Source organism: Asparagus officinalis, chromosome 6 (genome assembly GCF_001876935.1).
Source record: "Asparagus officinalis chromosome 6, Aspof.V1, whole genome shotgun sequence".
Classification (NCBI taxonomy): domain Eukaryota; kingdom Viridiplantae; phylum Streptophyta; class Magnoliopsida; order Asparagales; family Asparagaceae; genus Asparagus; species Asparagus officinalis.
This window is the reverse complement of record NC_033799.1, coordinates 32,260,210-32,277,032: the sequence shown is the minus strand read 5'-3', so window position 1 is coordinate 32,277,032 and position 16,823 is coordinate 32,260,210.

Sequence of the window (16,823 nt, the reverse complement as noted above, 5' to 3'; positions counted from 1 at the left end):
TAACCCCTCACTCTCTACCCCTATTTATAGTAATCTTCAATGAATATGAGCCATTGGATTTGTCTTGATCCCCAAGCAATAATCTCCACCTTTGAATTTGTTTTTTTTGTTATTCTCTAGCCCAATCTTAATTTGATTTTCCAAGGCCCAATCTTCATTTGATTTTTCAAAATAACAAGTTATGTCCGGCCATTTCATTCATGCAACAAGTCCAGGTCCGGTCCTTGAGAAACTTCTGCAGCAGCTTGTGATTCACTTGATTTTCAAAAGAAAATCAAATCAAGTCTCCGGTCCATCTTGAAAAATCTGCAGCACATCCAATGAAGTCCGGCCCACATTTGAGTTCATTTGATTTTCTTTTGAAAATAAAAATTCATTTCTTTGGCCCATTCAAAGGCCAACTACAACCGGCCCATTTGCATATGAGTTGGTAGTTCAGCTTCGGTCCAATGGAGATACAAATGACAGCTTGGTCCATTCTCCATTAAATTGATTTTCAATTCCCAATTAGTCAAGTCCGGTCCATGTTGCATTTCCATTTGATTTTCACCTCAAAAATCTGCAGCAAATCCGGCCTACTCTTCAAAATCAAAGCAAATGTAATCTTTTGCATCCAAGTCCATTTAATTCCAACTCTTTGCATCCAAGTCCATTTCATTCCAATTCTTTGCATCCAAGTCCATTCCATTGCTTTTCTTGGTGTATTTATTTTTCTTGATGGGCTTTGGCTTCAAAAATGCTACAAAATAGAGAAGAGAGATTTTTGAGGGGTTTTTACATTTAATAATATTTATTTATATTTCCATTCATTTATGTGCAAACTAATCTAACAACAATTATTAATAGTATATTTATTCATGTAAAATAGATAATGAGGATATAAAATTGTAATACAAATATGATTATCAGTCCACCTCGAAAACTAAGGTGACGATTCAGATTGCCGATATATATTTGGTCATAGCCGAATTGACGAGCAAATCGACATGGAAGATAGGGGTCAATGTGACAAACATCTCTTACCCGGAACAATAGATATCCAGGTCGAATGTTCATCAACCATCGGAAACACCCGACGTCCAAGATGGTACGATTCTGCCTTGGGTCTTCAGCATCTAATAAAGTCGTATTGTACGTACCGGAGAATCGAGGGAAGCAGGGGAAGAATTCCCAACACTTGTGAATTTTTAACTGCCTCGTTATGTCCGGCCATCGATGTTTGACCCATTTGCAACCCTCAAGGGTCTGTAAAAGAGGAAGACTAGGATCCACTGTCTCAGGAGCCTCCATTAAATCTGGCCGGAATAAGTGTAGGGTAATTCTAGCTTCAGAGCGGATATACTGGCAGAAGGTTTCTTTTTCTCTTGTGTGAATACAGAAACTAATTACCGTAATCCACTGTGAATAGCCGCCCCCATAGCAGGAAGCAAGGATAATTTGCGACCTGTAGCCAATTGGACGGCTGGATACAACACTTCCATTGGCATAGCATCAGAGGACTGGTGGAGAACTACACACCTCTTCAACCATAAGGCCAGAAAGCCAGCAAGGATAATTTGCGACCTGTAGCCAACTGGACGGCTGGATACAACACTTCCATTGGCATAGCATCAGAGGACTGGTGGAGAACTACACACCTCTTCAACCATAAGGCCAGAAAGCCAGCCAGTAGGGTGGTGGAATGAATTGGGACACCAGCTTGAAACAGATAAGAGCGGAATTTAGTACCATACGGAAACCCGTCTTCTGAATGAGAAGTGTAAGATTGTGCGTTCGTTTTCTCCAACAGCCGATTGATTTCACCCAGACTCAAAGGAGATAATCCACGTACCTCTTCTGATCCATCATCCAGGTTCTTGAACAGATAATCGGCGAATTGTTTTAAGCTGATCTGGGGAGATTTCTTCCTAGCTTTAGTATCCATCTCAGCCATGGCTATGTAATAATGACAAGTCAGTTCCTATAGAGTGTCATGGGTCACGGTTGATCGATTTTTCATCTTATTTAGCTGATTGGTAGTGGGAAAGAATTCTTGATAAGGGACATCACCTATGGGTAAACCGGAAACCTTCATCATTTCGTGTAATGGTAATCCGAGCTCTCCATTCTTGGTGAAGAATGTGTTGGTGTCAGGGTTATTGTCACGCCCCGCTTCCCAAAATACCGGGGAATCGGGACGCGAGCAAGCCCGCGACGTATTAGACTGAGAAGAGATAAGTGCTAGACCCCGTCTTCTCAATCTAATACGCTAAGCGTCTGGAAATAAAACCATGCGAAGTCATAGGTCCCCGATCACAATCAGCAAGAATATAATAGACAACTCAGAATAAAGAAATATCATATCACAAATGGGATAACATCCGAGACATAAAATTCGGGTCAACATGCCCTTATACAAAACTGAACAAAAGAATACTGGAGAGATACAAAAATACATCGATCAATAGAAAAAGAATGAACTACAAAAGTAAAGTGGAACCATCAAGAATAGGCTTCGACTCCTTCTTCTGCTCCGTCTACAAGGCACTCCTGCTGAGGATCTTCCGGCTCCTGGCGATCTCCTAGCTGAACCTGTTCTTCTCCTAATTCTGACGTACACCAGAGAAAATAGGTGTACGTCAGGTGCATGACGCACGGCAAGATCCGACCCCACAAAGAAAATAGAATGACCAATGCAATAATAATAATAATAATAAATAGAAACATGCAGCTGGAATACTAACAAGCTAGATGCAATCCATCACTAGAGTATAACGATCATAAGAATCCATAATCATCCGCGTAACAAGGACATAACCCTAGATAGAATTAATACTTAAAAATCTACAACTCGAGACGTAGTACGTCGAGCGAAATAATCCAAACAAGGAAACCCTCATGTATATACCATATGTCTCAAATTGTAGATAATTAAATATTAATCCTAATCTAGGTATGGAAAGAAATATAACTGGCCTATATCCCACAAGGGTCCAAACTCATCCAAGTAACAATTCATGTAACTAGACATTCTATAACAAGTCACTGGTCCAACCGTCTAACCCCAATGCGTATCGGTTCATTGGCCCAACAGACTAACCCAGTGCGTATCGGTTCACTGGTCTAGCAAACTAACCCAGTGCGTATCGGTTCACTGGCCCAACAAACTAACCCAGTGCGTATCGATTCACTGGTCTAACAAACTAACCCAGTGCGTATCCATTCTATAACAAGTCACTGGTCCAACCGTCTAACCCCAATGCGTATCGATTCACTGGTCTAACAAACTAACCCAGTGCGTATCGGTTCACTGGTCTAACAAACTAACCCAGTGCGTATCGATTCACTGGAGCAACCCTAAAGGATACATAAACAGTCACATCTAATCACATGTACCAAGACTTCCCATCCCGGCTCTTCTTATTTTCTAAGCCAGCAACACACAAGCCTCTAAATCTTATTCATGTCACATAGATCACTATAGTCATGTTTTTCTCGTGATTTCTAAATATAACAAGGAATGATAAATACAATTAATACTACTTAACAGTATCATAAATCAAAATAGGAACCATGAACATCTACTATAAACCGTACATGAGAAACTATCATTAACAGATATCATGCACATGAAATGTCGACATTTTCAATTATTAATTTCGAAATAAATCATTTTAATTTATTTATCATAAATTATTCAAAATAATCTTTAAAATATATTATTATTATCATTTATTCTGTTTGAACAGTAACTATTTTTTTCTATTTTTTTTTCTTTTCAACAATATCTCATAAATTTTACCCAACTTTCCAAATATAAACTTGTCATTTTTATTTTCATTAATTCATAAGTAATCCCACGCATAATTATCACATGAAATAACTAATCAACATTATTAATTAATCAAAAATAATTTTAACACGAGACAAGTGAGGGGATTCTTGCCTCGGGTTCGTCGAACGAATCGACGTCGACGGCGTGGATCTGATCTGAGCGCAGGCACGGCGAGACGAGGAGGCAGACGGGAACTGGAGGGCAGCGGCTCGGCCGGCAAGGGGCAGCGGGTTGTTGGGGCTCGGATCTGGGCTTGCCGGCGGCGAAGCGGTGGCGTCGCCGGAGCAGCGGAGGTGAGGGCGGTCGGGGCACGGCTCATCGGAGTTCGTCGGCGGTTGTCGAAGGGCGGTGGGCAGGTTGTTGCGCGGAGGCGGCTTCGTGGGCGTGAAGGAGGGAGATGGCGGTGACTGGAGAGGCGCAGAGGTGGTCGACGGGAAGGGAGGCCAAGGGAAGGGCGGGTCGGAAGATGGGGGTTTCGAAGAGGGGAGGCGGCGATGGAAAGAGGAGGCGCTGGAGGTGGTTCAGAGGGCTGAGGCGGCCGCTGTTCGTGGCGGCAGGTCGAGGCGAAGAGGAAGGACTGGCCGGGCAGCGGTCGTGGCGGCGAACGGCGGCGCTGGGGTTCGTCGACGGGTCGGAGCGGCTGTGGTGATGGGTTGGGTTTGGTGCTGGGAGGAAGAAGAAGAAGGAAGAAGAGGTGTTTCTTGGGTGAGGTGGACTGATGGAGGAGAGGAGAGGGTACGGTTTTGAAATGAGGAGGAAAAATTAAAAAGGAATGAGTTGTCAAATTGTGAGAGGGAGAAGAAATACGGAGTAAAATAGGAAATAGTTAAATGGTGATTAGAGAATTGATTGGAAGTTGATTAGGGGATTATGGTAGGAATTCAAATGAGAGAAAATTAAGGGGAAAAAGATTATGGGAATATATTTATTTATTCATAATATTTTAAAAATCATTATAATATATAATTAACACTAAATATTTATATTTTTACAAATGTACTAATATACTAAGCTCAGGTTTACATTAATAATAACAGAGGTCACTAATAATATTAGCTACCAAAAGATTATATATAAAATCATTAAACCATAAATTAATATTTAGCAGAATTAATAAATACAAGGCTATATATAACTCAGAAAATTCTAGAATTAGGAAAACATTAGATAAAAGTATAATATAATATTTTAAATACTAGAAAAATTTATTTAAATACGTATCAAAATTTACGGTTGTTACACTTTGAAAACTTATTACCAACACATGAGACATAAAAATTACAAGCACCCAACTTAAAATTTAAAATTTTTAAAAAATACTCTTAAAGTTTCAAAAATTTCCAAAATGCTCCCTCAAAAAAATTCAAAGTCACTAAAAGGACTAACATTTCAAAACTTAGCAAAGAAATGAGTATATAAGTTTAACTTCCAATTTAAGATTTACGATCCCTTCTCAGCATCCAAAAGTAGTCTAGTTTTATCAAAAAAGATAAAGGTGAAGAAAGATTAATGCCAGCGCAATAAAAAAAGAAATATACGGAATGAAAGACACTATTTTCTGAATATTTTATAGAATAGTTTATTTTTTGAGCAAAGTAGAAATCTTCAAAAGGGAATTTCATAAATTTTTTTCAGTACTTTTATATGCTAATGTAGATGCTTTCATCATATAAAAGTATACTAGAGTTAGCATTAATCTTTATAATTTTTTTAAAAGTCTATCAAGGATTAGGAATAAACTCCATATTATCTTTTGTGTCGCTTTAGCCTACTTTTAACCAATCATCTTGTCTTATTAGCTTTAATTATTCATCTTTCTTTTATAACACTATTTTTTCAAGTGTTTTTTTACTTTTATAATAATATACTTTCTCAGGTCAAGCTTGGTTTCATATCGGTCCAAATAACATGATAACTCAATTTGGCTACGGATTATATTTGTTTCCTATCAATTCAATTATCAACATAAAAATTTAAATTAGGTGTAGCTCATTTTAATAAACATAAAAAATAATAATCATAATGCTAAAGTTTAGTAATAAGTGAGCAAAAACTATCAAAGTAGAACTGAAGAACAAATTTTAGTAAGGAAATAAACTAAAAATACTTAATCATGGTATTTAACCACATGTATTGCACATGCATAGAACATATTATTACAAAAAGAGGGGGTGAAACTTTCAACTGTATTTATTATTACTAGTTCTTGTGTACATGCAATGCACGTGGTTAAATATTAAAATTATTTATTTTTTTATTTTCTTACTATAAAATAAGTCAGATTCATTTTGAGTTAAAATCTATAAACATGGATTAATACATTTATCAATTTTTTATTTAAATATTTTTAAAAATTTTATGAAATAGATTTGTGTGTAAAACTGGGATCAATATACTTTTATATACTTGCATACAAAACATTATTTTTTTTAAATTTGTATATATCAAATTTCATGTAACGTATTTGTTTATCGGATCAAATCATCGATCTCACAATTTTTTATCTTAGTCATTAAATGTAGTGTTAAGTTTAGTTTATATTAATATATAGTTATATTATATTAGTATATATATATTATATATAGTATATATATAGTTTATATGTGTTTAATAAAAAATATAACAAATATTTAATATTAAGATGGTTTGTATAACGCTCAGACGAGGTACATGCTTTTCACAAGACATCTTATATTATTTGATAGACTTAAAAATAAAATAATTAAATACTAAAGATCAATGATGATCTAGTATAATGTTATATGACAAAATCATGTTAACATAAGCATATTAAAAATTTTGCATGAAAATCCATTGTAAAGATTCCTAATTTTACTCAAAAATAAAGTTTTACTATAAAATATTTAAAAATATTATCCTTGTATTCTTCTTTTTTCCATATTTAATTGAGCCAATAGTCAATCCTTTTCACTTTTTATCTTTTTTCTAGATAATTTTACAGTAGTGTCTTCATCATCTATATCAATTAGCAATATCAGGTTGATATATAATAAATAGCAAAAGAGCAAGACAAGAGTCAAGAAATATATTAGGATATACATGGATCAATCAAATTATATTATTACTCATAACTGATATGCATTAAAAACAAAATGTGTTGACAATCTAAACTATAAAATAGACTGTATGTGCCAATCTAACATGACTTTTTTAATGCAAACAACCATCAAGACTAATTTTAAAAATCTCTTGAGCCAGGAAAGGACAACTAACAAGCTTGCAGGGGAGCTAGAGGGAGCGTAATGCATTCTTAATAATTATTAATCTTTACTTAATTTATTTATATGATAGGATCTCATTAACTAATCTACAACGGCACTATAATTATTTTTTTGAGCGTTCAAGGTAGGCAGCGCACTCACCTAGAGGACTCAGGTGAATCCTCGTCACAATGAATGTTATACAATTTAAGTACAAAGGAAAAATGAGGGTTGATCAATGGTGTAGTTAGTGAGAGGGAAACTCTAGCAGCTTAATTTGGTATGTGGATATATTATAGATGGAGATGGAGAATGGTGGTTTTTTGAAAATAGTGTGTGTGTGTGGGTAATTAATATGTTTTTTATGTGTGGTTTTCTTCGTTCATTTTCAAGATATATGTGGTCCTCTGGATATATATAGATATAGTATTGCTACTCTCTTTTGGTTTTATGGAAGAGTTTGGACGTAAAAAAATTTAAATTATCTAATCCGGTTAAAGTAGGATCATATAAGTTAAGACCATACATAAAATTTATTTTAACCAACACTCATATGTAAGTATTATAATTGGTATTGAGATCTAAGATATGTGTGAGATTCTCTTTGACTTTTATACAAACAGTATCTATTTAAATAATAATGGTATAATTAAATTTTATGATTTGAAAAAATTAAATATACAATATAATTAATTTCTTTAAAATAATTTGATCTAATCTAATAAGAAGAAAATAGATGAAAGTGATGTAAAAATTATTGCAATTTCATAATTCATAATTTTAAACAATTTAATCTAATCTAATAAGAAGAAGATAACAAAGGCACATACATGTTGGATGACATGAAAGTGCTATGAAAATTATTACAATTTCTGATCTGAAAAAAGATCAGACATATAATATAATTAATTACTTTAAAATAATCTAATCTAATCTAATAAGAAGAAAATAGATAAAAGTGCTGTGAAAATTATTGCTATTTCTTGATATGAAAAAAAAGATTAAATATACAATATAATTAGTTACTTTTAAAAAATCAAATCAAATCTAATAAGAAGAAAATAACAAAACCACATACATATAGAAGAAGATGAAAGTGCTATGAAAATTATTGTAATTTCTTGGTTTGTATATATTGGTATGTGATGTTAATTGTAAATACAGTTCTATTTAAATAATTATAATATAATTAAACTTTGAAACTAATTATACAGTACCGTGAACTACTTGAATTTTAGCCGGTGAGAGGTCATCGCATTGTGTCATCAGATTGCAGCCATTTATTTTGAATTTTCCATTTATTTTGAGAATAACTTTTGTCTCTTTAATTTGTTTGGTTGATTTTACAAATACCTCATCCACATTATGTACATTTGTAGGTCTGCGTTGTTCCTGGGTTCGATCTTTGGGGCAAACATTATTTGTCTCGTTAATTTGTTTGGGTTTTGCATATACGTCATTTATCTTGTAGACATTTGTAAATTTAGCATTTAATAATTTCATTCAGGTTTACACTACAATTTAAACTATATCTTTATCTTCATACTATGTATTTCTAATAAGAATTTATCAATTATCAATTTAGACTTACTTAATGGATTAATATTTGAATTTTAAGAGTATTTTTGTCCACCGATTTTTTTCTAGTGCTTTTAAATGGACTATGATATGCTTTTTATAAACTCTATCTACTTTTGGGCGTTTATACGTTTTATTTGAGATTTGTGCATCTTTTTATTTCTGGGCCTTAATATGTAGTCAGTCATCATGAACAGAGAAAAACGTTCTGTATCCAAGACAACATATGAGGCTTTAATATTTTCCACATTTTGACTGTAATCAGGCCCAGTAAAGGCTCATTTGGTCCGATTTAAGCTCTGTTTCTTTTCAGGGTATATTACAAAAGGGGGAAAATGGAAACTTTCAGCTATATTTATTATTATTTTTATAAACTCTATCCATTACTATTACAAAATAATAAAAAAGCTGAAGAGTCCTGATATAACATCTAAAGTATCAAAATTTTTTTTTACTATATTTATTTTTAGGCCCTTTATATATGTTCTTTAAAGCTGCTGACAAATTTGAGATTAGATTTTTAAACTAGATAAAATATTAGAAAAACAATTCCCTAATACGAAGGACTATTTTGAAATTTATATGTTTCTTATTTATGGAGAATTTACATGGATAGTTCAAGTGGTTTTTGCTTGAGCTAGTCATAAAGATGGCTAATATTTTGTTCTTTTGAGCGAAGACATAATGACCTACTTACCAAATACTTTTTCCTTGTTGTCGTCAAAAACCTTTTAATGAAGTGTTGCAAAGCTTGCCTCCACCATTTCCATTGTAGTAAATAATGGTTTTTGAAAATGCAGATATAATGGTTTCTTTTTAAAAATTTCGTTCTTATCAAATTAATTACCTATCAAAACAGGTTTTTCCGAAACAGACCTGCCTTCTTTCGCGAAGTGCCCAGATTTTATATGACAGGTGAACAATTTTCTCCTCTTCTACTTATTTTTTTTGTTATTTAATTCTTTATTTTATTATATTCTCTATGTGCTTGAAAAAAAATTAGATGTAGTAGAAAAATGATAATATTTGTTAATCTTTTAAGTACGCCAAGTTTTCTGTAGAGATTATGCATGTCCTAAGTTACATGGAAAGGAGCACGAGTACTGATATTGGTGTAGGTATGGGTACGAGACACAACAAATTTATGAAATGTAAGGTACGGGGACACAACTACACACACAGACAGAAAATACACGCACACATTTCTATGTATATGCACACATCTCTATATGTATGTGTATATATCTATGTGTATGTATGTATATATGTGTTGTTGCGTCCAGCGGAAGCGGACTCAATCCACAACAAGGCGGTAAGCAACGAACAAAGAACACCACGAGCACAATTCACAATGAAACGATCAAAATAAACGCAAACACAGAGAATTACGTGGTTCGAAAAATTGTCTACGTCCACGGGGAGAGGATTGTGAAGAGATCACGTGGGGTGGAGCCCACAAACCGTTTGAGTGCCACGTGAAGAGATCACGTCAACAAGGCCCACCTGCTGCATATGATCGCAATGTTATAAATATCATGCGGGTGGCTAGGGTTTCCGTGTGCACGAGGAGAAAAAACTGCAGACGGCTTCGTTGGCTTCGGGCGGTGTGCGAAGGAGTTTTTTTTTGTTTTCGGCTGTGGTTGTTTTTCGGCAAAAGTTGTCTTGGGCTTCGTGCGAGTGAAAAACTGCAGATTTCAAGAGGAGATCTTTGAGCAGTACTTCAGTCGACTTTGAGAGGGTTTTAGCATCCCTTTGAGAGAGTATTTGTGTGAGGGATCTGAGAGTTTATGTGAGGGTTTAGATTGTGTGATTGTAAACCCTAGTTGTATTCTCTCCCTCTAATAGTAGATCCCCCTCCTTGCCCCGTGGACATAGGCGATTTGACGAACCATGTAAAAATTAGTTGTCTTGCTGTCTTATGATTTCTTATAACTTGTAGGTTCTCTCGACAAGTCAGTGCTAGAACTGATGATAGGAAGAGCTGATATCTTACTTTGTTGAGTTATTTTGCTTTCGGTTCTTGTTTTCTTTGTGAAACATAAATTCCATTGTGATCTAATCTCTTGTTATGCACCTTGCGTACCAGAGGTACTGCCGAAATTTCCGCTGCGCATAACAAGTGGTATCAGAGCTTCGAGTTGGATTTGGGAGCTTGTTCGAAGGATTCGGTGAAGGATTCTTAATTGAAGAGTTAGATCGACAACATGGGAGAAGCAAGCACATCAGGTTCGTCTCTTACGAAGGCAATACAGAGTCTGAGCATCAATAACACAAAAATTAATGTTCCGAAGTTCGACGGCAAGATTAATTTTGGATTATGGAGGTGTCAGGTGATGGACACCTTGGATACATAAAATTTGAAGGAGACTCTTAAGTTACAAGAAAAACCCGCTGATATAGAGGACAAGGTCTGGAAGAAGATGAATAGTAGGGCTTGTGGAGTTATTCGGTCATGCTTGATACCAGATCTTATTTATGACGTAATGAACGAGACGTCGGCGAAGAGAATATGAGAAACACTTAATGAGAAGTATCTTACGAAGAGCATTGAGAATCGACTTCACTTGAAGAAGAGGTTTTACCAATTCAAGATGAAGAGGGGAGTTTCCATCAGGGAGCATGTCAATAATTTCACGAAGTTACTTTCAGATATGACCAATGTGGATATCATGGTTGAGGATGAAGACAAGGCGATGTTACTTTTGTGTTCATTGCTCGAGGATGATTACGGTACGTTCGTTCTTACTATGATCAACGGAAGAACTACTGTTAGCTATAAGGAGGTGACCTCAGCTTTGGTGAATTACGAGTTGAGGAAGAGTGATGGTGAACCCTCCAAGAAGGCATCTGGAGATGCACTAGCAGTTCGGGGCCGCACTCTAAACTGTTGGTAGTCCAACCGCTCAAAATCGAGGAATAGAGGTGGCCATAAGAGTGTTGGTAGGAACCAATATCGTTTTTGTAAAGAAGAAGGACATTGGAAGAACGACTGTCCAAAGTTGAAAGATAAAGCTGGGAAGAATAAAGGAAAAGCTGTACAAGCTTCGGAAGTGAATGTTGTCAAGGTTAGTGACGACAATTCAGATACAGATTCTTTAGGCTATTCTTTCTCTGTATTATCGTTAGTTTGTTACGCTGACTCTATGGAGTGGATGATGGGTTCTGGTGCCACATATAATATTTGTCCTAGGAGGGATTGGTTCTCCAGCTTTGAGGAGTTGGAAAGAGGGGATGTCGTGCTCATGGATAATGATCACGTATGTCCTATTGGTGGTATTGGTACAGTACGGATCCGGATGTGTGACGGGGTGACTCAGGAGCTGAAGGAAGTGAGATTCATTCCTCAATTGACGAAGAATATCATTTCGCTTGGAACTTTGAAGGCAGCTAGCTATAAGGTGATCTTGGATAATGCGACTGTGAAGGTCACAAATGGTTCCATGATGGTGATGCGAGGTGTCAGGGAAAATAGTCTTTACTACTTGAAGGGTAAGACAGTTGTTGGCCTTCTTATTTTGATGATGATTTATAAACAATTTACAACTAATATTTTTTGTCTAGTGTTTATAGTTTTGTAGTTGTTGTAGACAAACAATATGTTGGAGGATGGATGGATTGCGCCATAACGATCATATCAAATGGAGGTTGGTGGAATAGTGGTTGAAGCCTTGCTATTCAAAGTTAAAGATCCAAGTTTAAGCTTCATCCAAATTTATCAAGTTGAGCTACAATGAAGATCAAGATCAAGCTTGGGTAACATTAGTTTAGGTTTATATTATGTGTGTTGGTACTTTAAGCTCAATCATATACACACACACACATTATATTGGTTTCATTGTATATATATAGTTATATATATATACAACACAAGTTTTGGTTTTCATATATATATATATATATACACACTACATAGTTATATATATATACACACAATTTAGTTTTGGTCTCCATGTATATATAGTTTCATATATACATATATGTTTGGTTTCTATGTATATATATAGGTATATATATATACATACATAGTTTGAGTTTTCATGTTCATAAATATGAAATCACATATTTATTATTGTGTTTTAGAAAATATTGTATAGAATATGCATATTTGTGAAAATATTGTGTTTCTAATTTATAGACTTCATAACAATAGTTTACATCTTTTTTTAAGACTACAAAATCATTTTGTAAAGTTTCAAAACATGGTTTAGCCAAAATATCAAAATTCATATGTTTATATTTTTATGTTTTGGACTATTTTGCAAAATGATGATATTTTACATTTGGGAAGTCATTTTTGAAAACCAGTTTTTGTAACATGTTTATTATCATGTTTACAATCAGTTCTCAAAGTTTGTGATAGTTTATATATCCTTGCATACATCATATAGTATATCTCATTGCTAGGATATATCACCTTTGTTCATATTACATATTCTTGCTCATAAGTAATTGTATATCATCTTGCAAGAACATATTTGTTAATAAGTTTTAAATTAGCATAAAATCGGATTAGATTAGCATAAGACCCTATTCACCCCCCTCTAGGTTTCTTTCATAGCGACCTCAGGGTATAACAACAGTAACAAGGCGTCTGACAGCTTCGATTACCACAGAGGAAGACACTACTAGCTTATGGCATATGAGATTAGGACACACTGGTGATAAGTCCCTACAGGTATTGACAAAACAAGGGCTATTAAAGGGTGCAAAGACCTGCAAGATGGAGTTGTGTGAACATTGTATACTTGGGAAGAAGACAAAAGTAAAATTCGACACTGCTAATCACAATACCTAAGGTATATTGGACTACATTCACACAGATGTTTGGGGCCCTTCCAAGCACACATCACTTGGTGAGGCCAACTATTTTGTCACTTTCATTGACGATTATTCCAGGAGAAATTGGGTTACCCTAAGAAGCATAAACATGAGGTCCTGAATATTTTTATGGAGTGAAAAAAGAAAGTGAAGCTGCAGACAGGTAGAAAAGTGAAGACTCTACGTTTAGATAATGGTAGAGAGTATAAGAGTGATCCGTTTTTGCAGTTTTGCCGGGATCACAGCATTAGGCGATACTTCACAGTTCGTGAGACACCGTAACAGAATGGGGTGGCTGAGAGATTGAACCGTACCTTGCTGGAGAAGGTGCAATGTATGATGACGCAGAGTGGATTGCCTAGATCCTTTTGGGCCGAGGTATTGGTTTATGCGAGCTATCTAGTGAATAGGTTTCCGTGCACTGTGATACAGGGGAAGACTCCGTTGGTGCGTTGGTCTGATTCGGTAGCTAGTGACAATGAGTCGCTTCAGATATTTGGGTGTCCTGCTTATTACCATGTCAGTGATGATAAATTGAATCCGAGGGCGAGGAAAGTAGTCTTTGTGGAATTTAGAGATGGAGTTAAATGCTTCAAGTTATGGGATCCACAGGACAAGAAGATAGTTATTAGCAGGGATATCACATTTGACGAGGTGTATATGATGAAGCCTCAAGTTCCTAAGCAGGTGGAAGAAGACCAGATTCGGGAGATATCACAGCAGGTGGAGGATGATGTGACTCTACTTACTCCAAAGAGCATTGTGTTCATCGAGCCTCCTACAGAGGTGCCACTGGCAGGAGATGGGATGACAGCCGGACAGATAGAGGATATAGTGGATTATGAGACTCAGGAGCAGGGTCATACTCAGGAGTCTAATGCAGCGAATAGACCTAGAAGGGTGATTCGTCGGTCAGTTAGGTATAATGATGATGTCATGGTCGCATATGAATTATCAGTGGAGGTCCTTGATGATATGGTTCCATCCACATTCAGGGAGGTAGAGTCTAGCCCCGATTCGATCAGGTGGAGAGAAACTATGGAGGAGGAGATGCGATCTCTTCAGAAGAATAACACTTGGGAACTTGCAAAACTACCTAAGGGTAAGAAAGCTATTGTTTGCAAGTGGGTATATGCGAAGAATGTGGAATCTTCTATTGGGGATATTCGGTTCAAAGCCAGATTGGTTGCCAAGGGATATGCACAGCTTGAGGGCATCTTGCAAGAACATATTTGTTAATAAGTTTTAAATTAGCATAAAATCGGATTAGATTAGCATAAGACCCTATTCACCCCCCTCTAGGTTTCTTTCATAGCGACCTCAGGGTATAACAACAGTAACAAGGCGTCTGACAGCTTCGATTACCACAGAGGAAGACACTACTAGCTTATGGCATATGAGATTAGGACACACTGGTGATAAGTCCCTACAGGTATTGACAAAACAAGGGCTATTAAAGGGTGCAAAGACCTGCAAGATGGAGTTGTGTGAACATTGTATACTTGGGAAGAAGACAAAAGTAAAATTCGACACTGCTAATCACAATACCTAAGGTATATTGGACTACATTCACACAGATGTTTGGGGCCCTTCCAAGCACACATCACTTGGTGAGGCCAACTATTTTGTCACTTTCATTGACGATTATTCCAGGAGAAATTGGGTTACCCTAAGAAGCATAAACATGAGGTCCTGAATATTTTTATGGAGTGAAAAAAGAAAGTGAAGCTGCAGACAGGTAGAAAAGTGAAGACTCTACGTTTAGATAATGGTAGAGAGTATAAGAGTGATCCGTTTTTGCAGTTTTGCCGGGATCACAGCATTAGGCGATACTTCACAGTTCGTGAGACACCGTAACAGAATGGGGTGGCTGAGAGATTGAACCGTACCTTGCTGGAGAAGGTGCAATGTATGATGACGCAGAGTGGATTGTCTTTACGTATTGAAGCAATCGTCGCGACAATAGTACAAGAGATTCGACGTTTTATGATTGGTCGAGGGTACACAAGAAGCTCATATGACCCATGTGTTTACATGCACAAACTACAGGATGGTGAGCACATATATTTGTTTTTATATGTTGACGATATACTTATTGCTTTCAGGAATTCTTCGGCTATTCGAAAATTAAAAAAGGAACTGTCATCTGAGTTTGAGATAAAGGATCTTGGAGAGGCGAAGAAGATATTGGGTATGGAGATCGAGAGAGATAGGATGAAGGGGAGATTAAAGCTTACACAAAGGAGTTATCTGCAGATGATGTTAATGAAATTCAGCTTTGATGGAAATGCAAAGACAGTGAGTACTCCATTGGCTCCCTACTTTAAGTTTTCAGCTAGTATGTCGCCTGTTTCAGTTGAGGACAGAGATTATATGTCGAAGGTTCCATGTGCCAGTACGGTGGGTAGCTTGATGTATGCTATGGTGCGTACGAGGCTAGATTTATCACAGGCCGTGAGCATGGTATCGATGTATATGCACGACCCCGGGAAGGGTCATTGGGAGGCTATGAAGTGGATTTTACGGTACATCAAAGGTACCGTGAATGTTGGATTGATTTTCCAGAAGGATGAGAAAATTGGGCAGGATTGTATTGGTTACGCGGATTCAGATTATGTTGGAGATCTTGACAAGCACCGGTCTACTTCAGGATATGTGTTTACATTAGAAGGAGCACCGGTATGTTGGAGATGTACTCTTCAGTCCATAGTGGCTCTCTCTACTATAGAGACGGAATATATGACGGTGACTGAAGCTGTTAAGGAGGCTTTGTGATTACGTGGATTATTGGAGGACTTAGGGATTGCACAGGAGACCCTTCGGGTATATTGTGATAGCATGTCAGCTATCTATTTGGCGAAGAACCAAGTTTATTATGCGCGCACGAAGCACATCGATGTCAGATTCCACTTTGTTCGTTACGTTTTGGATGATGGAGACGTCAGGTTGGAGAAGATCCACATGAAGGACAACCCTGCGGATATGTTGACCAAAGTTGTTTCAGGTGTCATGTTTGGTCATTGTTTGGAGCTTTTGAACATTCTTCGGTGTTGAGGCCTTTGGAGGCCATTTGAGTGAACTACGTGAGATTTGATTCCTTAGGCAAGAGGATACGTAGGCAGTCTTTATGATGCAGTCGGTTTGGATTAGTTGATTTTAATAGGGGTGAGATTGTTTAGACTCTCGTTCGGTTCCCGATTTATTGTGGATTGAGTTCGTTGTCGTGCATTAACTTTACGGCATACTAGACATAACAAGTGAGACATTTGATTACTTTGGTGTCAGCTCAGTTTTGGAAGAAACTTCACCGAGGTGGAGAATTGTGAAGAGATCATGTGGGGTGGAGCCCACAAACCGTTTGAGTGTTGCGTGAAGAGATCACGTCACCAAGG